At 40.8% G+C, this 26,393-nt stretch overlaps 4 long non-coding RNA genes across 9 annotated transcripts in view; 2 read left to right on the forward strand and 2 right to left on the reverse strand.

The window, feature by feature from the left end:
- Positions 1 to 4,510: 4,510 nt before the first annotated feature.
- Positions 4,511 to 11,222, reverse strand: LOC309720326. The gene is made up of 3 exons (XR_014280471.1): positions 10,890 to 11,222; positions 4,801 to 10,701; positions 4,511 to 4,612 (listed from the first exon to the last, which is right to left on the reverse strand). It is a non-coding gene; the product is annotated as an uncharacterized lncRNA (long non-coding RNA).
- A 3,055-nt stretch (positions 11,223 to 14,277) lies between these two features.
- LOC309720202 lies at positions 14,278 to 19,829 on the reverse strand. 6 transcript variants are annotated; one of them, XR_014280431.1, is made up of 10 exons: positions 19,745 to 19,829; positions 19,336 to 19,657; positions 19,032 to 19,152; positions 18,583 to 18,665; positions 18,080 to 18,281; positions 17,819 to 17,968; positions 16,940 to 17,328; positions 16,329 to 16,823; positions 16,122 to 16,231; positions 14,278 to 15,635 (listed from the first exon to the last, which is right to left on the reverse strand). It is a non-coding gene; the product is annotated as an uncharacterized lncRNA (long non-coding RNA). The 6 variants fall into 6 exon arrangements; XR_014280434.1 differs by lacking the exon at positions 19,745 to 19,829 and having other exon boundaries at positions 16,940 to 17,087; positions 17,185 to 17,328; positions 19,568 to 19,633; XR_014280435.1 differs by lacking the exon at positions 19,745 to 19,829 and having other exon boundaries at positions 16,329 to 16,510; positions 16,758 to 16,823; positions 19,568 to 19,633.
- Positions 19,830 to 20,102: 273 nt separating this feature from the next.
- LOC309720204 overlaps positions 20,103 to 26,393 on the forward strand; it is an 84,836-nt gene continuing 78,545 nt past the window's right edge. Inside the window, exon 1 of the long non-coding RNA XR_014280438.1 lies at positions 20,103 to 20,180. This is a non-coding gene — a long non-coding RNA (uncharacterized lncRNA). The remainder of the gene's footprint in view (positions 20,181 to 26,393) is intronic.
- LOC309720443 lies at positions 22,600 to 24,317 on the forward strand. Its single transcript, XR_014280487.1, has 2 exons — positions 22,600 to 23,155; positions 23,585 to 24,317. It is a non-coding gene; the product is annotated as an uncharacterized lncRNA (long non-coding RNA).

Below are 26,393 nucleotides of genomic sequence, written 5' to 3' on the forward strand. Positions count from 1 at the left end.
ACTGCCAATTACGCTGGTCTTCTATCTCATTATCAGATGAGCTGGTCACTGGCAAATATGCTCTGGATAATGTGTCTACGATGTACATTTCACTTCCTGGCTTGTACTGTACTTGTACCTGATATTTTTGCAGTCTCATTAGGAGTCTCTGTATTCTTGCTGGAGCACTGCTCAATGGCTTTTTCATTATCACTTCTAGTGGTTTGTGATCTGACTCCACGTTCACTTCTCTTCCATATACATACTGATGGAAACGCTCTGCACCAAACACAATCGCCAACATTTCTTTTTCTATTTGTGCATAACGCTGTTCAGTCTCTGTTAATGAGCGTGATGCATAAGCAACTGTATTGCCCTCTTGTAGTAAGACAGCATCGAGTCCACTTTTAGAAGCATCGACAGATAGTGTTACTGGAAGCTGTACATCATAGTATCTGAGCACAGGAGCTTCAGTAAGAATTGTTTTCAATTTCTTGAACACGTGCTGATGCTCACCTTCCCACTGCCATGCAGCATCATCTCTGGTAAGGCCACGTAATGGCTCTGTGTGTTGTGACATGTTTGGAATGAACTTTGCTAGGTATGTCACCATACCCAGAAATCGCTCCACATCTTTTTTGCACTTTGGTGTAGGCATTTTTTTACTGCCTCTATCTTGCTCTGATCTGGTTTCAAACCATCTGCTGAGAAGATGTGACCAAGGTATTTAATTTCCTCCAGGCCTACCTTGCATAAACTTCTCTTCCTTCTCCCAGGAAGAGAAGTTGATGATGGAAGAGATCACTTCCCTTGCATCCATTCACTTGCATCCATGTTGCACACAAACGCTGTCTCAGCAAAACCTGTAATATCATCTAAGACTACTCCAGGTAGAGCACCGCTTTCCCCTCCTGAGACGCCTGACGGTTTGCCAGAATCTGTTCGAGGCAGTCCGAAAGTCTTTTTCCATGGCCTCTCTGAACTCCTCCCACACCCGAGTTTTTGCTTCAGCTACTGCCCGAGCCTGTCGGTACCTGTCAGCTGCCTCCAAAGTCCCACAGGCTTCCTTCACCTCTGGTGTCCACCATTTGGTTCCGGGGTTACCACCACAACAGGCACCAACCAATTTGTGGCCGCAGCTCAATGCAGCAGCTTCGGCAATGGAGATGCTAAACATGGTCCATTCGGACTCAATGTCCCCAGTCTCCCTTGGAATGCTGTTGAAGCTCTGCCGGAGGTGGGTTAATGTAGTTAGTACCTAATGTACACAGATAGCATTCTGTTATGTGTGGGGTTTTTTTTATTAATTATGACCTGGCCTGCTCAGAACCCAAATCTCAACATTATTAAAGCAGTACGGAATAATCTCAATGGGAACAAAAGATGGTTAGCGGGAACAGCAGGAACAAATCAGGAATAACAAGACATGGGAGATTAAACTTAGAACAAGGTACAAACAACTAAAGGCTATAAAAATAAAGGTAGAAATAACACCAAGACAAAGATTGGATCACAACAAGGAACAGAGCAGACCATGTTTTTGGTGTGGAAAATCAGAATTTCAGGCCAACTTTTCAACAACACAAGTGATTATAGAAGGTAGTGCACTTGTGGAGAATACAAAATTGCTTATGACGGGCAACCAAATAGAGCAGGGTTAAAAATGGTGATTAGGATGAGCCGGCAAGGATATCAAAACTAAATAAGCAGAAGAATGAGGCCAGAGGCTAGACTTGTATTGTGTACAGGGCTGACAGCCTTAAATGGAAAAGTCTGCCTTTACTATACATTACACCAAAAGTGTGATATTCTGCACCACATGATACTTGTCTAGTTGTAGGGAAAACAATCACACTACTCTGTCAAGCCATTAATAACTGTTTGTGAGTCACTTTGTGTGTGTGTGTGTGTGTGTGTGTGTGTGTGTGTGTGTGTGTGTGTGTGTGTGTGTGTGTGTGTGGGCTCCAGGGTGTTAATTTCCAGCGATGGGATGAGTCCTTGGCATCCCAGCGTGATTCATATTAAAAGTCAATTGGCCTTAAAATTTGGCCAGACCCCCAAAGTCTGCAGCAGTGAGGCATGACTGTCAACTAATGAGAGAGAAGTTCACAGTCATACTGGCTGAAATTGAATCTGACCAGAGAAGCCAATGGGCCAGAGACAGAGTGTCACAGCGACTGACCATTACACTGATGACAACTTTCCTGCTAACTGATCCATACTTGCCCACCCTGCTCCAGTACATTCTCCCCAGTGCTGGCGGCCAGTTGGTAGTGTGCTTCTGTATGTGTGTATGTCTACATGTGTTTCTGCATGCATGTGTGACACATTGAGATTGATGAAAACTTAAAGAACTCTTACATCTATAGCAACAATTTGCTAGGGATATGTACAAAGAGCAAAAACCTGTTTTGTCAGTAACCCCCTGGCCAGTAACATCAGCAAGTGCTATCAACGTATCCTTGCTCTTAATTTCTCGCCTTTGTGCCTGTCTGGTGAGGTATGTCAGTGCTGGCTGAGAAACAGAACGAGATGAAGCCAGGAAGGCAATCTCCCACCTGCTGGGCTGTGATTTCTGAACTATAATTACTGTGCACACAATTTGCTGCAGCGCGAAACTTTATCACTTAGGACCAGAGCATTCATTACTGGCTTGGAAACTTCTACAGTCTCCTTTCTAGACGTAACAGTTTTTCTCCTCTAACATTAATATATCTGGTTTATATATCTGTGAAAGAGCAATATCAGGCATTCACATTCAGAGGTTCTGTTTAAGTTCTGGGCTGATTAGATGAATGCCCATGAATAATTGTTTTGTTTTTCCTCATTTTGGTAACAATGCCTTACTGATTTGTTTTATTTTTTTCACTGATTTCTTTTAACAGTGTAGAGAGACACTCTCACAGATGTGAAGGTTTTTTAATGACGCTGGTATCCCATCTTTTTAAAAAGACATACTTACTTATATATACTTATACTTATAAGATTGCCAAACTTTAAGTCCTACTTAAACAGAGAAGAAAAAATGTATACATAATGGGAAGAAACAATTTATCTAGCAAATGTTACACACTAATATTAATGCATAAGATCTGTGAAATTAAGAGTAAAAGTGACTACATGTTACATTCTGGCCACTTGGTGGCAGTGAGACTAAAAACATGTCTTCCATTATCACTGAGATAGAAGACTAAAATATTTTACTGAACAATCAGCTGCAGATTGTTGCTGGACATATTGTTGCTGGGGGCTTTAATAAGACATGTTTGAAATCTGTACTCCTCAAATTCCACCAACACATGTACTACCAGGGGAATAGGACACTGGACCACAGTAACATCAAGCATCCCTACAGAACAACACCCCTCCCCCACCTCTCCCTGCTACTCATCCCTCCCTACATCTGCCTCAGGAAAAAAAACCTTCCAAGCACCTGGGCCATTAAAACATAGATGATGCTCTCCTCCAGCTACTGGACTGTTTTGATCTGTCAGACTGCTCCATCTTTCAACAGCAGGACCTGGAGACCTTCACTCACTCTGTCCTTTTCTACATTAAGTGCTTTGTATAGAATGTGACAGTGACAAAAACCATCAGAGTTTTTCTAACCGAAAACCTTGGATGACAAGTGAAGAACAGGTTCAGAATACATAACTCAGCCTTCAGACCGAGGAACAGTTCTCTGTACAGCACTGCCAGAGCTAGCCTGAGGAGGAGCAGGCCAAGGAGGCCTACAGGAGGTGGAGAGAGGGCTTGTGGAGAGGCATCCAGGCCCTCACCACCTGCAAAGGCCAGAGTCCCCCAACCTCTGTCTAGCAGAGAATATCAAGACCTTCTTTGCTTGGTCAGAGACCCATCCCAGAGACTGTGCTCAAATCCTCACCAGGCTGACTCATGCCACCATTGCCATCTGTCTGAAGGCCTCCACCATCATTCCTATTGCCAAAAAGGCTGGAATAGAAAGCCTTAATGACTTCGGATCTATAGCCCTCATATCTGTAGTCATGAAGTGTATCGAACGGATAGTGTCTCAGCAGAGACTGCCGACCTCCCTGTCTCGACCCCTACCAGTTTGCTTATACAGCAAATCGGTCCAGTGAGGGTGCCATCACCATTATCCTTCACTGAGCACTGAGACATCTGGAGAACAGGAAATACTACGTGATCATGCTCTTCATCCTTACCATCAAATCAGACCACCTCCACATACCCCCTGCTAGTGGTAGCAGCAGAACCCATCCTGCGACTGCAAGGTCTGGTTACTGGTTGTTACTGGTACTACTGCTACTGCACTGTCAACATAAGGCCCAACAGCTAATATGTCGTTTTTTTGATACAGTTTGTTGCATCTATGTCTAGTTTATATTTCTCTGAGCCTCTGAACATTTTTGCTGTTGTTCATACGTCTTTATCAGCCACTTCTTCCAACGAAACTCTTTTCCACAAGGTGCACAAGTACACAGGGAACGTAGAGGAGACGCTAGTTGCATTAAGAGGTTTGATTGGAAGAAGACAGATCAATCCAACTGTAACTACAGGGGTCCAACAAAGAATGGCCACGCATCATACTGTCGTCTTCAGAAATTTATTTCTCTCTCTCTCTCACTCTTATTGTCTTCAGACACCGTGAAAACTGAAGAAACACAAAGTTTACAACATAAATGTTTTGAGCTTTTCAGTCTCTCATATCAGTGTCCATAAACAGTCTTGTGCAAGCAGAACAGAGAAAATGCACAATAATGGATATCACAAAAATGTCCTCTCATTACCACTGTAGAACACGTATGCAACATTATACAAACAATATACATGGAACCATACCGTGTGCGCCTCTTGGACCACATGCAGAATAACATTAACGCTGAGGCTGTAGATGCATCTGTAGCCACGTATCCATGCTAGCTCCACAATGCCGTGATTGTGCTCTCAACCAAACTCTGGTCATGTGACAATTACAAACTTTACCTCATACAAACTTTACAGCACTTTACATATTTAACAAACCCATATTTTGTAATCACATATTTTAGACATGTTTTTTAATTAATGTTACACTTTTATCATCTTATCTTGTAAATAAAAGAACTAAATTGAGCATGAATCTATCACAGAAACATGAAATAACCAACTTTATTTTAACTGTCTCAGGGACAGTTACACTCCCACCAAATTACTATGATTTATGAAATCTGTAAATAATTTGAATAAATCTAGGAATTTACAGAACCAAACAGTACTTAATTGTGACAAACTTGCAAGTCAATCCTAATACTTTAACCATCCCATACACATTTACAGAAGTTCCACTGGAACATTCTAGTTACTTTCTATTAGGACCACTAATTTATGTATAGGGCGTTCAAGAGTGGATGGTTTATTGAGCCTTTCACCCTCTTTCGATAGTTTTCTATTTCTTAGTTGTATTCTGGCTCGTTTTGGCTAGTTGCTGAATCCTAGCAACTACATTTACTGCTGTATGCCATTTTGAGAACTTTTTGAGTCTCTCCAAGAAGTTCCTGTCCTCTACTACCTTTGTTTGTAGTATTTGTGTCGTTTTGACCTCTGGATCACCTACCAGAAGGTCTGGAGTTGAGTCTGGTGTGACAAGCTCTCTTTCCCACAGGAAATGAGGTCCAATGAGCCAATTTGAACTGATGAGTTCCGCTACTGTGAGGCCTCTGGAAACGTGATCCGCTGGATTTTAATTGGTGTCAACATAGTGCCACTGTGCAGGATCAGTTGCTTCTCTGATTCTTTGCACTCTATTAGCAACAAAAACGTGAAATCTGCGAGCTTCGTTGTTAATGTAGCCCAAAACCACCTGTGAATCAGTCCAGAAATACTCTTGGTCAATTTGAGCTCCAGTTCCTCTTTTAGCATTCTGCTGACTGCTGAGGACACCACTGCTGCTGTTAATTCCAGCCTTGGTATGGTTACAACTTTTGTGGGTGCAACTCTTGCTTTGCCCATGACTAAGGAGCAATGCACTTGGTCTTCACTCATCACCCGAACATATGAGCACTGACCATACCCACGATTGCTCGCATCTGAAAAGTGGTGGAGTTCTATTCTCTGGACTTTCCCAAGGCTTTCAGGTACATCTTGGGATTTGGAGTCTCTGCAGGTTCTTCAGATCAGTGACCCAACTCTCCCACCATTGTGGCTTCAATTCACCAGGCAGTGGCTCATCCCATCCAATGCTCTTTAGACACATTTCCTGTAGAATTTTCTTTCCTATTAGAAGCAAAGGAGCCAAGAAGCCTAATGGGTCAAACACAGAGGCTATAATGGACAGAATTCCCCGTCGTGTTACTGGTTTCTCCTCCAGGGCAACTTTAAAGGAGAAGGTGTCACTGCTTACACTCCACCTTACTCCCAACACAGTCTGAACTGGGAGTTCATGATGGCTGATGTCCACATCCTGGGCTCCACTAGCTCGTTCACTATGTGGAATTGACTCCAGGACTTCTCTGTTGTTGGATATGAACTTGTGGAGCCTTAGTCTTGCCTTTGCACACACCTTCCGCACATCTCTCACTAGTTCAATGGCTGCATTCACAGTTTTTACACTGATTAGCCCATCATCAACATAGAAACTACTTCTGATGAAGTTGGCTGCTGTGGGATGTTCCCTTTCATTTTGGCTCGCAAGATACTTCATTGCATAATTTGCGCAGCCTGGTGAGGATGCGGCCCCGAAAAGATGGACTTTCATGCGATATTCTTTTGGCTCTGTGTTTGTTTCACCATTTTCCCACCACAGGAATCGCAAGTAATTTCTGTCCTCTCTGTTTACATGAAATCTGTGAAACATCTTCTCTACATCACAGATGATTGCAATTGGGTGTTGGCGAAATCGGCAGAGTACTCCAGTCAAACTGTTAATGAGATCAGGTCCAGTCAAGAGGTGATCATTCAGAGCTGTGCCACTGTACTTTGCAGAGCAGTCAAACACAACCCTGATTTTTTCCGGTTTTCTCGGGTGATAGACGCCTTGATGTGGAATATACCACATATTTCCTTCTCTGGGATCATCTTCAGCTCTTTCAGCGTCACCTCCCTTGAAGACATTGTCCATGAACCTTACATAATCGTCCTTAAATTTGGGATTTTTCTCAACGCTTATTTTCTGGCAGCTCAGGGCGTGCCTTAAAGGGAAGTGGCATCTCTAGGTGCCCATCAGCATTCTGGTGTATTTTCTCATTTAGCAGTTGCGTGAACTGTATGTCATCTTGTGATATGCTCTTTTCTCCAGGAGCTGTGTCTTTGAAGTCTGACTCAAGCACTCTGATGATGGTGGCTGGTGTCAAGGGTGGAAGTTCCTTAACAGATAAGCGATGGCACAGGCCTGTCACTTCTGCTGATGTTGCCATTTTTTGTGAACTGCCAACAATGCTCCAGCCCAGGTCTGTCTTGATTGCATATGGCTCTTCGTCACCTCCCGCGATTACTTGCCGTGGTGCCAGTGCTCTAGGACAGTCGTAGCCTATTAACAGCCCGACCTTGCAATCCATTAACTCAGGCATCTCCTGTGCTATTCTGATTAGATGTTCCCATCTTTTGGCAGTTTCAGAGGTGGGAATGTGTGAACGTTCAGGTGGGATGAAGTCTCTGGTATAGGCAAGTGGCAAGTTGATAAAGCTTTTGGAGGAAAACCCTCTAACTCTGAGCCCACTAACTCTTTCGCTCTGAACAATGTAATCTCTTCCCATCATAGTGGTTAGCTTTAACTTCACTGGCTCTAAACTCATCCCCATCTCCTCACATACCCCTTGATCTACAAAAGTGTTGCTACTCTGTGTATCTAATAGAGCATACACTAAGGTCTCTCTCTCTGGAGTGGTGGTTGAAGAAACCCACACAGGCACGATCATGGATGTGCTCCCACCATCTCCTCTGTCCATGCAACAAGAAAGTGCAGATATGTTTTCTTCTGCCTGCATTCTATGTGATGATGTGTTCACTGGAGTCTTTGGACGGTCTTCGTGAAGAGCTGTTGGATGATGTTTTTTACAAACTCCACAAGTCGCCTTGCGCTTACAGTCTTTTGAATTGTGTCCTCTTCTCAGACAGCCAAAGCACAGGTTATTGTCAAGTATGAACTTTCTTTTGTTCTCCACGGACATTTTAGCAAAGATCTGGCATTTGTGAATAGAATGGCTTTCTCCACAGCAAATACATGTGACTGAGTTTGATAGCAAAGCATTTGCTTTTCTTTCTATATCAGGCTCATTTGAATTGTTCTCCACTCCGCTGTATCCTGTGGTTGTTCTCTCTGATGCTTTCACATTTGTGATGTATGCATTAGCTTTTGGACGCTTTATGTCTCTAGCTGACCTTTCTTCAGTGTGTTTCAAGGCATGAAATGATGTTACAGGATTGCATGCAACTTCCGCTTCTTGTGCAACAAAATCAGCAAATTGTTTGAAGCTTGGATATTCTTCTTTTTGCTGTAACTGCACTGTGACGCGACGATTCCAACGAGAAGTCACCCAGTCAGGAAGTTTTTGGAGCAATTTTTGATTCTCTTCACAGTCATTTAACACCTGCAGTTCTTTGATGTATGGCATAGCATTGCTGCAGGCTGTCAGAAAATCACTGAATTGTCTCAGTTTAAGCGACTCTCTTGAACCAATCTTTGGCCAGTTGTTCAGTTTTTCCCTAAATGCACGCTGAATTATAAAGGGGTGGCCATACCGAGCATTCAAAGCTTCCCAAGCTTGGTCATATGCTTCGTCATCCTTTCTGTAAAAGCTTCCCTCCAATACAGACCGTGCTTCTCCACTGATGTATTTGCGTAGGTAGAACAACCTGTCAGCTGGATTTGTGCATCGCCGCTCTATCAAAGCTTTGAAACTAGTGCTCCACTCTACGAACTTAAGTGGGTCCCCTGAGAAGACTGGGGGCTCAGGTGCAGGAAGTCTGGTGAGGACCATTGTGTCATGCAAGGCTTGCATTAACAATGACTCATTGTTATTATTGTTTGGTTGTTCATTGTTATTATTCTTGTAGGTTTGCTCTGGTATGATTTCTTCAGGAGCTAATGGAGGACAACTGACTGCCGCACTGTGTGCGCTTTTGTCTTCTCCACAGGCTTCACTTGAATCTGCTTGAGAATAAGCCTTTAGCTTTGCAGTTATTACCTGAAGATCTCGCTGATTTTCTAGTCTTTTAAGCTCTTGCCTTTGTGTAGCAATAGCCTCCTCCATCTCTATCTCGGCCTGCTTCGCGGCAAGCTGTGCAGCACACTCTGCCTTTTTTACATTGATGCTTTGCTGCTCCGATAAACAGCTTGAGCGGCAGCTACGTACAGAAGGTCGGGAGATTGTAGTCCCAAATATTGACCGAGCATATTCTCTGTCTAGCACCATGTGAAGTCTCGCATTTTCTGCCTTAGCATCAAACTCTTCTTGCCCCACTTCACTCATACGTACTTTAAGTATTCTCATCAAGTCCGCTGTTACTGCTGTGCAGGAATCAATTTTTCTTCTAGTCTCAGTAGAAGGGGCTGACTGCGATCTCATATCTTCGTATGTATTTTTCACTTGTGACTCTAGCCCTTCGACAGTATCCATCATGTCAGCTAATTCCTGGTCAGAGCACTCATCTTTAAGTTTGGAACGTGTAGCTTTAACTTGTTCTTTCCAGCTTTCATATAGTTTGATAAATTTACTCTCCTTCTGAGAAAACTCTTGTTGCTTAAGTTCTAGCATTTTGGGCGTTAACTTTCGCTCCCTTGAGGATTTCCTGGGCTCTAGTCTTGAAGTATTAGAGGCAGGCTTCTTCAACATTATCTGCTTGATTTCTATTTTAGCATGAATATCACCTATGAGTAACTCCAATTTCTCTCTTTCGACATCATCAGTGTGTAATTTCAATTGTTCATTCAATCTACTTAGCTCTTCCTTAAGGGAATCAATTTGTTCTCTGCATTCTTCAATATGTGATTTTTCTGTGTTTACTGACATTGTACATGTTTCAGCAAACCTGCTGCATAAACAAGTTGTTGCTATATGTACATGCGATCCTGGCAAATATACAATTCTCAGTACAATCTGATTCTTGCAACAATTTGCTTAACTACACCCCTTGTTATTCTTCTTTTAAGTTGAACTCTTAAACATTATTAGAACATTTTAAACAACACCACTTGTAAAATAAAAGGGAACACTTTGGCTATAATGACAGGTTGGTTACCTTTAACTCAGTACCTTTCTTAAACAAAATAAATTATTATTTTAATAGACCTCTCCAAACTCCAAACCTCTCCATGAAGTTGTGGATATATCACAGCCCAACCTGGCGCTGACTGAAGAGCCGTTATCTTTTCCTTGAAGACCGCCAGGGATTTTACAGTTCTTGCTGTGTGCAGCGGCAGAGATTTGCAGAGCTGTAGTTTATGATGGTCAATGTCGCCCTCTATTGGTGAAGTCGTAGTCGTTGCCGTCCAAAGCGCCAATAATGGTGTTTCCTCTTTTTAAGTTTGCAAGCCTCTTTTCCGCTGTGTTCTCGAACCACACACACTGCGCTGTCAAGAAGGTTTCTTCTTTTCTTATTCTGGAACATGCATTGCTTCTAACGTCGAACTTCCAGCCACGTTGGCGGTACGTTTTCACTGTAACTACAGGGGTCCAACAAAGAATGGCCACGCATCATACTGTCGTCTTCAGAAATTTATTTCTCTCTCTCTCACACTCTTATTGTCTTCAGACACCGTGAAAACTGAAGAAACACAAAGTTTACAACATAAATGTTTTGAGCTTTTCAGTCTCTCATATCAGTGTCCATAAACAGTCTTGTGCAAGCAGAACAGAGAAAATGCACAATAATGGATATCACAAAAATGTCCTCTCATTACCACTGTAGAACACGTATGCAACATTATACAAACAATATACATGGAACCATACCGTGTGCGCCTCTTGGACCACATGCAGAATAACATTAACGCTGAGGCTGTAGATGCATCTGTAGCCACGTATCCATGCTAGCTCCACAATGCCGTGATTGTGCTCTCAACCAAACTCTGGTCATGTGACAATTACAAACTTTACCTCATACAAACTTTACAGCACTTTACATATTTAACAAACCCATATTTTGTAATCACATATTTTAGACATGTTTTTTAATTAATGTTACACTTTTATCATCTTATCTTGTAAATAAAAGAACTAAATTGAGCATGAATCTATCACAGAAACATGAAATAACCAACTTTATTTTAACTGTCTCAGGGACAGTTACACCAACTCTTGATAATAGTAGTAACAGTGAATCAATGCTATCATGTTATTATTATTTCATAAAAATGTCCCTCAAGCATGCACTATAAAATGACATTTTTGTGTTAACTGAAGCATCTATTTTACTTAAAGCACATTTAAGCAACAGAAGCTGATTCAATGTCCTTTAGAGGCAAGCTCATTTATATTCCAGGTCTTCAAAAATACTATCATGATCTAGCAGAATGATCACCTCAGTGGAGAGTACTGTTTAAATTACACTGGTTTATTCACGGGAGAAACGTCTGTCAGTGATATGTCCCAGTATTAAGTAAAGGGGGCATATCCAAATGAAGCCCGTGTTGCGGTCCTTATTGTTCTTCTGAATATCACGTGACCAAAGATAAACGAAGTCCTGATTCTCTTAAATGTCTCTGCTTCGTTATCAATCTGAGCTGTAAAAAAAAAAAAGGCAGAAATTAGTTTTTGTATGAGCTGGATCTGAGGTGATTCTGAGGATTATCATTGTAAGGACATTACAGGCAGTGCAGAATTATTAGGCAAGTTGTATTTGTGAGGAATAATGTTATTATTGAACAACAACCATGTTCTCAATGAACCCAAAAAACTCATTAATATCAAAGCTGAATGTTTCTGGAAGTAGTTTTTAGTTTGTTTTTAGTTTTAGCTATTTTAGGGGGATATCTGTGTGTGCAGGTGACTATTACTGTGCATAATTATTAGGCAACTTAACAAAAAACAAATATATACCCATTTCAATTATTTATTTTTACCAGTGACACCAATATAACATCTCCACATTCACAAATATACATTTCTGACATTCAAAAACAAAACAAAAACAAATCAGCGACCAATATAGCCACCTTTCTTTGCAAGGACACTCAAAAGCCTGCCATCCATGGATTCTGTCAGTGTTTTGATCTGTTCACCATCAACATTGCGTGCAGCAGCAACCACAGCCTCCCAGACACTGTTCAGAGAGGTGTACTGTTTTCCCTCCTTGTAAATCTCACATTTGATGATGGACCACAGGTTCTCAATGGGGTTCAGATCAGGTGAACAAGGAGGCCATGTCATTAGTTTTCCTTCTTTTATACCCTTTCTTGCAGCCACGCTGTGGAGTACTTGGACGCGTGTGATGGAGCATTGTCCTGCATGAAAATCATGTTTTTCTTGAAGGATGCAGACTTCTTCCTGTACCACTGCTTGAAGAAGGTGTCTTCCAGAAACTGGCAGTAGGACTGGGAGTTGAGCTTGACTCCATCCTCAACCCGAAAAGGCCCCACAAGCTCATCTTTGATGATACCAGCCCAAACCAGTACTCCACCTCCACCTTGCTGGCGTCTGAGTGGGACTGGAGCTCTCTGCCCTTTACCAATCCAGCCACGGGCCCATCCATCTGGCCCATCAAGACTCACTCTCATTTCATCAGTCCATAAAACCTTAGAAAAACCAGTCTTGAGATATTTCTTGGCCCAGTCTTGACGTTTCAGCTTGTGTGTCTTGTTCAGTGGTGGTCGTCTTTCAGCCTTTCTTACCTTGGCCATGTCTCTGAGTATTGCACACCTTGTGCTTTTGGGCACTCCAGTGATGTTGCAGCTCTGAAATATGGCCAAACTGGTGGCAAGTGGCATCTTGGCAGCTGCACGCTTGACTTTTCTCAGTTCATGGGCAGTTATTTTGCGCCTTGGTTTTTCCACATGCTTCTTGCGACCCTGTTGACTATTTTGAATGAAACGCTTGATTGTTCGATGATCACGCTTCAGAAGCTTTGCAATTTTGAGACTGCTGCATCCCTCTGCAAGATATCTCACTATTTTTGACTTTTCTGAGCCTGTCAAGTCCTTCTTTTGACCCATTTTGCCAAAGGAAAGGACGTTGCCTAATAATTATGCACACCTGATATAGGGTGTTGATGTCATTAGACCACACCCCTTCTCATTACAGAGATGCACATCACCTAATATGCTTAATTGGTAGTAGGCTTTCGAGCCTATACAGCTTGGAGTAAGACAACATGCATGAAGAGGATGATGTGGACAAAATACTCATTTGCCTAATAATTCTGCACTCCCTGTATGGAGCCACCACAACGGTCAAAAATATCAGCAGTTAGGGAGCATTTTGACATGCTATTGTCCAATAATAACATAACGCGCATTCGTGTGTATTTACATTATACAGGACTTCACATGGGTATTCTGCAACTGACACACCTTTACGTTTAGGTATCCACTGGTATGTAGCCCACATGATTATCAAACCATGTATGTAATCAGAACGATGCCACCTTGAAACGAAACCGAAAAAAATATTGAAACCGAAAAAAAATATTGTAACTGAAATAAATGTACTGAAAAAGCTTGTATTGAAACCGGGAAAAAAAAATTGATAGTGAAAAACAATTAATTGAAACTGTAATTTTTTTGTTTTCGCTTACAATTTTTTTTTTCAGTTTCAATCCACTTTTCGGTTTCACTCTGCTGGCACTGTTTTGGCGTACGGGGGCGCGCTGGGGGGGGCGGGGATTCCGACCCGCATGTACTTGCATATGCTGACCAATGACTGTAGAAAAGCAGGGTGAAGCTGACCCCCCCACCCACTAGAAACGTAAAGGCAAATAGGCGGAGCGGTTAGTGCTACGTTTGTGCAGATTTGTGCAGGTAAAATTAGCGTTTGTGCTGCTACGGTTTTTGAGATATTAAACATTATTTTATAGGTCATTCAAAGGTCACCATCCCCCCAGACTGCTCCAAAACGGGCCAAAATGGTCTACTGTTTAGTGCTACGTTTGTGGTGATTTGTGCAGGTAAAATTAGCGTTTGTGCTGCTATGATTTGAGATATCCTGTTATGGTTTACTGCTGAAAAATGTCTTTTTCAAATGACCTTTCACTTTGTGTGTTCACTTGTTCAATAAAGTTCTGTTAAAAAAACCCTCTTGTTGTATTTAATTAGCTAAATTTGTAATGAGTGTATTTTTTTTTTACTTCAATTTCTTTACTTCAATCACTTTTTGTTCATAAAACCACGATGCAAATGCTTGAGTATTTTTTTTTTTTAGAGTGGATTAAAAAAACTTTATTGAAAACTACATTTGAACATTTTACACTCCCATGAACACTTTTTGAGAAACGAACAAGCTAGCAGTCTTTTGCATCAAATACACATTTTCTGGCAGAAAAAACTATTATTTGGCATTACTGTGTCTGAAGGATTCTTAGAACAGCGTTCATCTGATTTCTGAACAAGGTAAGCTTACATTTAAAATACTGAGGTTTTAGTTACTGAGTTAATACATGATATAGCTAACTGTCTGGATCAAAAGGATTTTTTTCAATGTTAAACATTTTCAAAAATGTCCAAGAAAAAAGTTTCTAAAGCACTTTAAAACATGTAGCACACTGGACTAAAGTGCTGTACAGTACATGGGTTAAATACTCAGACTCAATTTAATAAACTCACAAATTCAATAGCTCCATCTTAAAAACAATAATTCCACAAAATATGAAAGTGTAGATTGGTGGAGAACTTGGGGGAGGGGTTGCTCCTGGCTGTATATATAGTTCAGAAATCACATTTTGCTCCATCATAATCAGTGTGTTTTTTTTTTTAGATGTCTCGAAAGCCATCTGTAGACAAGGTTTCCATTTTTGCAGTTCTTTGCAATTCAAAAGAGGCCATAGTCCAAAATGGCAAAATAGCCACTCCAGCTACATCAGTCTGGAAAGAGCTGAGTCAGCAGCTAGAAGACAAGATGTCAGCAAAGGCCCTGTACACTTTTGTGAAGCTAAATAGACACAACATCTGGTCAGCTTTGGAAATCAGTGATCAGGAAAGTAATAGTGAAGGAGAGTTAGATTCACATTGCATTTCTCCTGGACAAGAAAACTGTCAAGCTTTTGAACTAGACGTCCCTTTTGAGGACTGGGTTAAATTTATTCCTGAAAAGGTTGAATACAATGACAAGTTTTCTCCTACCCAAAAAAGGGAATACACAATTTTGAAACCTGGCACTTGGACTCATATCATCAACGATCTTATATGGAAGAAGATCAAAAATACATGTACACTTGTGTTCCGTAGAGCAAAGGTCCATCCAACTGTCAACAATAATTATCTGGACATCAGAGGCGACTGTAAGGAGTGTCATGGCCAGTTAGAAATGTCATGTGACAGACAGCCAGCAATTAATAGTCCAATGGTGCTCCAGTGTTTCATGAGAAATACAGATTTCTCCCTGCACACTGGCCACTCCAAGCAGTTCATGTCTGGAAACCTGCGTGAACAGATCGCTAAAGAGCTGTGTGAGGGCAGAATGGAACCGGCTGTATGGAGGTCAGCGAGGGCAGCAGATCTGATGGATGTTGGAGATCCTGAGCCAAGCCACCTTCCAAATTTGGCCACTCTGCGAAAAGCCAAACAAGAGAGAAAAGACTTGTAATTAGGAGATAAGGACCCCATTGCATCTCTGCAATTGTTAAAATATAGTGTTCCTCACAGTGGTAGCATCCGAGATATTGGACTGGACAGGTTTTTCTGTCACTACTGGAGTCAAACACAGATGCATGTTTATAAGACATTGTCAAAAAAATCTCCCCCAACTGTGTGTTTTGATGCAACCGGTTCAGTTGTGAAAAAACTGCTGAGACCAAATGGCAAATCTGGCCATATCTTCCTTTATAATGGTATTCTGAAAGAAAACAATTGCCCCAGTGTCCCAGTGGTGCAAATGCTGTCAGAGAAACATGATGTTAATGCCATCGCAAACTGGTTGACAGAATGGATTCGTGCAGGTGCACCTGTGCCAAAGGAAGCTGTGAGTGACTTTTCTCTGGCAATTCTGGGAGCTCTGGTCAAGGCTTTCACTCCTCATCCTGATCTGAAGTCCTACCTTAATGAATGCTTTCATGCCCTTCTTGGAACCCAGTCTGCCAAACTCCCCCTTGTTATATCAGGGTTGATGTTGCGCACTGCATCAAGATGATATGCCAGTGGGACTGCCTGAAGAAGAAAACACATCGCGTTAAAGATTTCTTTGTCAGGTCATTAGCAAAACTTCTTCAGTCTCAATGTTTGGACCATGCAAAACAGCTCCTACGTGCTATCACTGTTGTGGCCCTCAGTGAGGCAGAAGGTGATGACAGTTCTGGAGCCCCTCTTCCTTCAGAAAGGTGCAAGAAATACTTGAAAGCCCAAATTGCTCAAGACTCCATCATCATTCCAGATGAACAGACGGAGGAAAGTGAGAGAGTGGATTCAGTGGATGAGATCCAGACTGACCTACGACAGTGGGTAACAGAAATATGTGAGGAGAGCAGGTCACCTGCTGCAGCAAACGGGGATAGAGATAATATTCACTTTCTCCCTGAGATTATTCCTCATATAATAAGACTGGCAAGTTACTTGCCACTCTGGACAGGAATAATGGTCCCTCTCTTCCAAAGCACCAGCATCACAGCAAGTTCAGCCACTGTTGAAGCTGAGTTCAAAAACATAAAACATGGCCTTTTCAAACATGACAACTTGCCTCTTCGAGTCAATTGCTTCATTGCTCGTCATCTTTCCTTCATCGAGGGAAATATGCGGATTTGTTCTGCAAAAGAAAAGGTCAAAGATGAGCCAACAGTGGGATCACTGAAAGTCACAGATGCCAATTCTGGATCCATGACGACTCACAATGCAGAAGACAAAATAAAAATGGATGCTCACCCGTTTGTGGGATCTGATGCTGCCACAAACATTCTTCCGGCTGATGGGGATGCAGTTGAGAACTGGAGGGGCCTAGCTGTTCCACCCAAAAAAAGAAAGATGACTTCCTACCTCTCTTCATGTACCGAATGGCTCCATGCAGATGAAACTTTTGGGGCCAAAAGAGTGAAAGTGGGATTATTAAAAAATGGAAACCTCCATCAGCCTATTAGATTAGGGGAATCGACAATCTCTGTGCTCAATACCTGTGCATTTGATGCATTTTTTCAGTGCTTATGTTGTGCCTTCTGTGACAGCTCCACATTTCAAAATGCTGTTCTGAAAGACAGTGAAAACCCAGTCCTGCAGCTGGTGAAAGCCATTGCCACAGATGGTGTGACCCAACAAACCTAAATGGTAAAATGGTAAATGGCCTGTATTTGTATAGCGCTTTTCTAGTCCCTAAGGACCCCAAAGCGCTTTACACAACCTGTCATCCACACATTCACACACTGGTGATGGCAAGCTACATTGTAGCCACAGCCACCCTGGGGCGCACTGACAGAGGCGAGGCTGCCGGACACTGGCGCCACCGGGCCCTCTGACCACCACCAGTAGGCAACGGGTGAAGTGTCTTGCCCAAGGACACAACGACCGAGACTGTCCAAGCCGGGGCTCGAACCAGCAACCTTCCGGTTACAAGACAAACTCCCAACTCTTGAGCCACGATCGCCCCAGAAGGAGAGCAGAGCTGCTAGTGTAATGTTTGAAGCTGTCTCGTTGAGGTCTGCTGCGATCCAAATCGATGCTCAGTGCAATATCTCTGCTGTAATTGCTAAGACAATGAGGAACATCTCAAGTGTTTATTTTACCAAACACTGCTCTTCACAGCACTGCTACCTCAGCAAAGGGATGACAAGGGAAGTGCCATTTGTTTCTCCTGCTATCTCTGTCCTCAAAGAGTCTGGTATGGCTCATCTTGGCACGGCTGTGGAAGCAGGACTTGGCCTACCTGAGTCTACCTGCCTCAGGCCACTCTCCAATCCATCTCTGTGTCCATCAGAATTCAAAACAGAAGACAGCACCACAGGAAATGAGCTCTGTGCAGGGACAGTTACTCACAGCTACAACATTGGAGATATCGTGTGGATTGATACTGACCTTGCAAACCAAACAGAATTTCCACTGAATGAATTTCCCTCCAACCTGGTTCTCCAAGGAAAGTCGTTCACTTTGAGGGCATTAATTGCTTTCCATGGAAAGATGACCACTGATGGTTTGGGGCATTACACTGCATACTGCAGGAGAGCTCCATGTGTGTGGGAGTGCTATGATGACCTGGGAAATGGAGTGACAGGAGCATCTGAAAAGAAAAAAATACAACCCCATGCCGTGTTATACACAGTATAATGAGTGCTGCCTGCATTTTTCTGTTTTATTTGGTTCATTACAGTTACATGTGTTCAAATGGCTAGTGTGTGTTATCAGTAAGTTCAGTTTTGCACATAAAGTTAAAGTTCTAAATTAAAAATCTTTTAACACTCTTTTCTTTGTCAGTCTGATGTATATTTGCGTTTACACACCCAGTCACCTTCACCCGTAGCCTTGAAAGTACCCGTTCCATTTTTCTGTCAATAATTTTTCTGTATTTGTTTTGTGTTTACCTGGTGGCTTAAGTCAGGGGTCAGCATCCTTTTCATTTCAAAGGGCCCCTTTTCCCCCTGCTGCTACAAAACCTGTCTAGAGCCTAAAAAAAGGAAGAGCCTATAAATATCTAGAAAATGAGTTGTTGTATCTGGTAAGCTATGGAAATGTAAATAAAAATGTTTATTTTTAGATTTGATAAGACAATGAATCATCAAAGCTTTATAACGGAAAAAAGTATTTGTTAAAATGAAGCCAGCTATGTGAGTCCTTTCCATAATAATTGAAAATTAGGAAAGATGGGCAACCAACTTGAAAATTACAGTAAACAGATTTGAAGCTAAGAAACATTAAATCACTTTTAAAAGCCTTGTACATTCAGTGAATAGTCAATGCAGATATTTCATTTAAAAAACAAACTGTTAACAGAACCCTTTCTTGTTGTCTTTATAATAAAAAAATGACTTACTTGGTCTTATAAGAGCCACAGTGGAGGGGCCGGAGAGCCACATGTTGCTTTAGAGCCGCAGGTTGAAGATCCCTCACCTGGGTGCTGTGGAATATTCAGTTTTCTACACGTAGGTAACAACCTATCAAAACAAACACTTCATTTTTTCTGAGACAGCTACATTAATAATAATGAACATATATAATTCAAAACAAAATCACAGAGGCCAACTGGGTATGTAAAAAATAATAATAATTTAGGGATACGTGAATCACTTCACATGAAACTCAGTTTTGCCACAGAAAAAATAAAAACTTTAGCCTACCTTGTGTACGTTTCTGCACTAGTAACAAAAGAAATATCGACCTTTCCGCTGAATAAATTGTGTTACTAAAGTGTAAACTAATAAAAGTTATTATGCAGCAAGCCTAGAAAAAGTGCAAAACTCCACAGCTGCTGAAACTCACTGCCACAGACACTGGTGTTATACAGCGTAGGCCGTAATAATTAAAATCATTATATCTCAGATACTGTAGCAGCAGAAACGCTAATTTTACCTGCACAAATCTGCACAAACGTAGCACTAAACAGTAGACCATTTTGGTTTGTTTTGGAGCAGTCTGGGGGGATGGTGACCTTTGAATGACCTTTAAAATAAAGTTTAATATCTCAAAAACCGTAGCAGCACAAACGCTAATTTTACCTGCACAAATCAGCACAAACGTAGCACTAACCGCTCCGCCTATTTGCCTTTACGTTTCTAGTGGGTGGGGGGTCAGCTTCACTCTGCTCTGGAAGCAACACTGACGACGCGGCTGCGGTCACGGACAAACTCGCACGTGTCTGTTCGGGAATGGCAGATGCCGAGAGGTCCAGCGTTTACATTACCGACTATTTCAAAGTGACAGCCTGAGGTGTTCTTCAGTAAATTGGACTACCGGACAGGAGGACCTGAGGCCCCACCGCATTATTTTTGCTAAATTAAATGTGTTTGTAAGCTAATCCGCAATCTAGCTAGCTAAGATGAGCACTCGGCTGTCGGGGAAACTAGTTTTGTAAAGTTCGTTTAGCTAACCCGTGCAGGTGAATGAATTTACCCTGACTAAAGAAATCAAGAGAAACGCACCGGGCTGCTCAGTGACTAACCACGCTTACTGTACTCTTATTAGTGTGAATGCTTGAAAAGCATTCACAGTATTGTTATTCGAATCTTTATTAGTGTGAATGCTTGAAAAGCATTCACAGTATTGTTATTCGAATCTTTATTATTATTAGTGTGAATGCTTGAAAAGCATTCACAGTATTGTTATTCGAATCTTTCTTATTAGTGTGAATGCTTGAAAAGCATTCACAGTATTGTTCTTCTAATCTTTATTAGTGTGAATGCTTGAAAAGCATTCACAGTATTGTTCTTCTAATCTTTATTATTAGTGTGAATGCTTGAAAAGCATTCACAGTATTGTTCTTCTAATCTTTATTATTATTATTAGTGTGAATGCTTGAAAAGCATTCACAGTATTGTTCTTCTAATCTTTATTATTATTATTATATATTCCGTACGTTTTTTGGCATCTCACTCCTTCAAAACCGTTCAACTTAGAAAAACCATTCAAACACCATTAGATTCCTATTCTTTTGGACATGACTGCTTCTATTTTTCATATTTTTAACATTTATATTTTTAATTTTATTCAACTTTATTCAACAAAAATTTCCCATGTATTTCAATGGGGAGACCCTTCAAATTCTCATTCAACTTACTCATTTTTAAACTCTTACTACTTCCACATACGTTGACATAGAGCCACCATTCAAACTTTAAAACGAAGACAAGACATTCAACTATTGAACTTGTATTTATCTTTTCAATATCTATTATACTTTTTCTTCAGTTCCAGTTTAAGTTTCATGATGTTTTTTCACCCGTTTCAGAGTTTATAATGGGTGTGTATGGGACGGAATGTTGGGGCTAGAGTGAGGCAGCTCAACTGCTAGAGTGAGAGGAGCAAAAAAATTAATCTTAAAATCTTTTTTAAAACTGCTGCTGTGTCCGCAGCGTTTGCTCTACAGGTATGATTTTACCCTCAAAACGTAGCCATCGCTGTCCTCTTTCATCCAATGTGTTTACTATTGTACTAGGTGTTATGGTTCTTTCGTAAATGTCACCAATGCACAGCCTCCTCCCTCCAACTCTTCCATAGACTCTAATGTTAAAATGGCTCAGAAGGTTCGTTTGAAAATCAGAAGAGCATGGTGTCTTTCCACTGTCACCACGTCCATATAATAAACTCCACAGGCATGAAAACTGAGAATTCAGTAGACTAGACATTGCTGTCGCTCACGGTGAAAGAATTTTGTCAATACGACTTTTACTTTTCATTTGGGAATGATTTGTTTCGGCCTGACTTTTCTGTTCATTTTAAGCAGCAAAAGTGAGGTGCATGTCTGTGTCCGTGTGTATGGAGCCCTTGGGTGCAGTCACTATAGCAACCAGGCTCACACCTGCCTGCTTAACGAGCTCTGTCTCTCACTCTGCCAAGATTAAATCAAAAATGTGTGTTACATCTAAGCAGTTGTAGTAAGATTAACTTTTTCAATACGTACAATAAGACAGGTTTGACAGGCTTTTGCCACAGATTAACAGTATGTCAGTAGTTAATATAGGCTAACTGAATAGAGCCCTGAATTATTGCCCTGTTAAATTCAAGTTGATTGTGTATTGGTGGACTTGTCTTCTCCACACAGGTTTTTCATACCTCGGCAGTTTTAGTCAGTTGATGACTTTAAAATAATCTTTTCTGACTGGATAATTAAAGCTCACAGCATCTACCTGTCTGTAGTGTATTTTCCCACATTTTAAATAATCGAATCTCATTTAATGTCTCTGTTTTTAGTCTGTATAGTTTATCTCCCCACGAATACGCTCAAAGTAGTCTTAAAATAAAATCCATAAAACAGTTCAAGATGACATACTTTTTATTTGCTAATTTAATGCCAGTTGCCCTCTTTCCTGAGTATAAGCGAATGAGTGACATAAAGAGAAAAAGTACCAATTTGTATGCTGGTGAGTCTTGTGTATTTTTTTCTCTGTCTCTCTATGACAGAGAAATATATATGCTCATTATTGATGTTCAAACTGATGCTCAAATTTCCAAGCACCACCTGAACGCCTCATCAGTCTTTAACTAATCACTGCACCAACTGCCGTCATTCCGCTTTGCTCTCTGCTGTGGTAAGTACAATACACTCAGTACAGCATTGTTTTAATTTTATGATGGTAAAAATACATGTTTGACATTTAAACTCACATATCAAGTCTTTTTAAAGTTCAACAGAGTTCAAAGAATAAAGAAAGCAAAAAAAGAATAACCTTTGCTACCATTTATATAGGTTTATGACTTTTGCTGTTAGCAGCAGTGCTAACGCTAGCTTCAATGCTAATGCTAGCTATAGTGCTAACACTAGCCTTAGCAGTTGTTAACTGACAAAAAGAATATTCTTGTGATATTCCTGTGATATTTATTGGCGGTCAGTGAGACAAAAGTAACAAATGAGATTTATTATTGCCATTGTGCCTCAGTTTTAACAGTAAGAGTACTTAATGACTTTTGCTGTTAGTAGCAGTGCTAATGCTAGCTTCGATGCTAATGCTAGCATCAATGCTAACGCTAGCTATAGTGCCAACACTAGCCTTAGCAGTTTTTAACTGACAAAAAGAATATTCCTGTGATATTTATTGGCGGTCAGTGAGACAAAAGTAACAAATGAGCTTTATTATTGCCATTGTGCCTCAGTTTTAACAGTAAGAGTGCTAGTTCTACCAGCAGTGCTAACACTAACTGAAGTGCTAACGCTAGCAGGAATGCTAGCGTTAGCAGCGATGCTAAGGCTAGTAACAGTCTAACAGTAGCCTTATATAAGTACTTAAATAAATACTTCAGTTAATTAGTTTGAATTATAAAATGGCTGCTGTATCAGCTGGTGTGCTATATTACTCTATAATTACCCTGCTGACTATAAGTTCAGTGTATCATGTCGTGTGGGCTTTGTTTTTTTTGTTAGTCTGATAACACTGTACAGACAACTAACATGTTATTTCTTGTCTTACACTTTCAGGAACTTGACTCACATCTGTGCTTTGCCTGGTAGGTGTGCACATACTGTTAGAGAAGTACACCAAAATTTAAAAAAAAGAGTCTGACTAATATAAGCTTTAAAGTGATGGGTTCAAACTTTGTGCTAGACCTTTTAAACACATTTTTATAATAAATACACATAAGTTCAGCTTAACAATTGGGCTAAAATATTTTTTTCGTACATTTTTGCACATTACATGTGATTAGTTAACAATTCACTCAATCATATTTGTATTTAAAAATATTATTGCTGAATTTAATTAAATATTTATTCTTTTAAAAAGTGCCAAATTGTGCAACTTTTTGCACATGGCAGCCGACAACAGTTTAGCTTGAATATTTGTTTTGTCCTTTTTCAGTAGTCACAATTAGTTCATACAATTACCATGTGATATAATTTTATTAAAATTATTTTTTTTTCTTGTTTTTTGTTCACAGTGTGCAGAAGAAGAACAAGGACCAGATCTCCAGTCTTCTATCTCACATCCCAACCCCCCAACCCCTCTATCTTCTGTCCTACTCCACCTGTTGTCTCTGCCTTCTTTCCATCTGTATTTCACCCTGTGGTTTGTGAGAAATTTTGCCAAACCAAGAATCTTATTGCGGTTTGATTTAAAGCCGTGTCTCTCCTGCTCTGTCTGTTCTCTCTGCTAAATTTTCTCTCTACCTGTTTTTCACTCTTTGGCTTGCTGCTGAAAAATGCACAAGCCAATAAAGCAATAAAGAGTGCATATTTTGCCTCAACCTGAGAACAAACTGAACAAACAAAGAAAACTCTGCGGTTTGATTTAAAGCCGTGTCTCTCCTGCTCTGTCTGTTCTCTCTGCTAAATTTTCTCTCTACCTGTTTTTCACTCTTGGCTTGCTGCTGAAAAATGCCAAGCCATTAAAGCAATAAAGAGTGCATATTGCCTCTACCTGAGAACAAACTGAACAAATAAAGAAAACTCTAATTCACGGTTTGATTGTGATTTCCCAGCCGTGTTTCTCCTGCTCTGTCTGTTCTCTCTTCTAAATTTTCTCTCTAGCTGTTTTTCACTTTGCGCTTGCTGCTAAGTTGTGCCAAGCCAATAAAGAGAGTGCATATTATTCTCTCGACTGACAAACTGTCAAACAAACAAAGACATCTGTTTCTGAGAAATAAAAACTGAAATATAAAGACAAAGAAAACATCTCCTGCTCTGTGCCACTCTTATTTTATAAACATATTTTTCTAAAGACTAAGAGAAACACTTGTGTAAAAATGCCAAGGAAGCAGAAAAAGTCACAAGCTGCAAAACAACGCTGGAAGAAGTTCCATGAGTTTCATGAAGTACCAACATGTGAACAAGCTGAGTGTGATTTTCCTCAGAGCTCTGCAGAAGACTTTGTGTCTGCAAAGACCAATGCTGATGGTGTCAAACAGGCAGGTCAACATGTTCCTGCACATGTACAACAGGTATCCTATGCAGATGCTGTAAAGATTGGATTGCAGCATGAATTTAATGATCATCAGGTAAACCATAGAGACCAACCTGAGGTGTCAAGTGCCCCACAGGTGGGTTATGCTGATATTGTAAAAAGAGGCCGTCACAGTGATGTGGCAGGACCATCTCATGCAGAAAGAGTGAACTTTGAAAACCAGCCCTCTGTTACACATATCTGTGCATCTCACAGCCAGGCTCATCCCAAATATGGAGACTCCAGAAACAAGCAGTGCACATGTAACTCACTCACATTTCTTGCATTCCTTCATGAGAATGATAACATGACTACAGCTGACCTTAATCTGGTCTTGGATAAAGGTGATGTGATGTACAAAGAGGCCAAGAAAAGATTTCCTAAAAATATTCATTTGGCTACCGATGAGCTGCCAGACAAAGTTGATGCTCGCAGGTCTATGTATGATGTCGACATGACACAGCCTTCCCGGTATGGGACATTTGAAGAACCTCCAGAGGAGGCAGTAGATACCTTTCTCAGCTTAGAAGCAGGACTGAGCTGCCTGTTGTCAGATGTGCAGTATGCCTTACTGATTATGAGTGGATTGTGTATCGCAGTGTTCAGATCCACATCGGGCAAATATGGTTTCTTTGATCCACACTCCAGAACAGCCAGTGGTCTTCCTCTAGCACTATGGTCACGTGATCGTGGTACGGCTGTGATGGTGAAATTCACACTCCTCAGTGACATGATTAAGAGACTCCAGGATTCTTATGAAATGATGGAGATATCACCTTCTTGTAACTATGAACTGAAGCCTGTGCAGTTCTACAGTATGAGCACAGTCAACCTGAGTGATACTATCACAGACACAGTCTGCAGACCAACAGCTGCCACTGCTGTGGCACCTACTCACTCTGATACAACTGTTGATGAAGCAAACTCCTCTTCTCCAAGGAGAAACACAACCACTGATCTTACTGAGATCTCTCCAATGTCTGTTTGTACACCACTGGAGAAACAACAAGAAGTCCGTATGACTCAGTTCACATCACACGAAGCTCCTCAAAATGAATTTACTTTTATAACTACCAAAGAACTATCGAGTGACTTTAATTTCCTTCCATCAAATGATGTTTTTTCCTGTCAGTCAAGGACTGCAATAAAAAATGGTGCTAACTGTGATCTTTCTGATACAGTTATACAAAAAATCTATAAACTGACAAAAGTTAATAAACAGCAAAGGCGCAAAATGAAAAGAAGATTAATGGCATCAGACAAACCAAGAAATCAGAGAAAAGAAAACCAAAAAAGGAAAGAACGACAAAAGTACGCTTCAAATAAAGATTACAAAGAAAAGAAGAAATCTTCTACAAGCGAGGCATATAAAAACAATCCTGAAGTTAGACAGAAACATCAACAATATATTAAAAGACGTTACTGTGAAAATGCTGAATTCAGAAAGAAACAACAACAATATATTAAAAGACGCTACTGTGAGAACGATGAATTCAGAAAGAAACAACAACAATATATTAAAAGACGCTACTGTGACAATGCTGAATTTAGACAAAAACAAAAAAACTATATCACTAAAAGGTATCAAGAGAGCCCAGATTTCAGAGAGAGACAGAGATCTCGAGTGACTCAGCGTTATGCACGTGATAACGCATTCAGAGTAAGACACAGACAACTAATGAAACAACTAATGCGAGACAGGTATCAAAGTAATCTTGCCTTCAGGATTATGCACAATATGAGATGTGCAATGAAAATAAAAAGGAAATACAGATGGGTGAACAGACAAACCCAAGAGAGTGACAACA

The sequence above is a fragment of the Aulonocara stuartgranti genome, assembly GCF_965226115.1.
Source record: "Aulonocara stuartgranti genome assembly, chromosome: 13".
In the NCBI taxonomy this organism is placed as follows: domain Eukaryota; kingdom Metazoa; phylum Chordata; class Actinopteri; order Cichliformes; family Cichlidae; genus Aulonocara; species Aulonocara stuartgranti.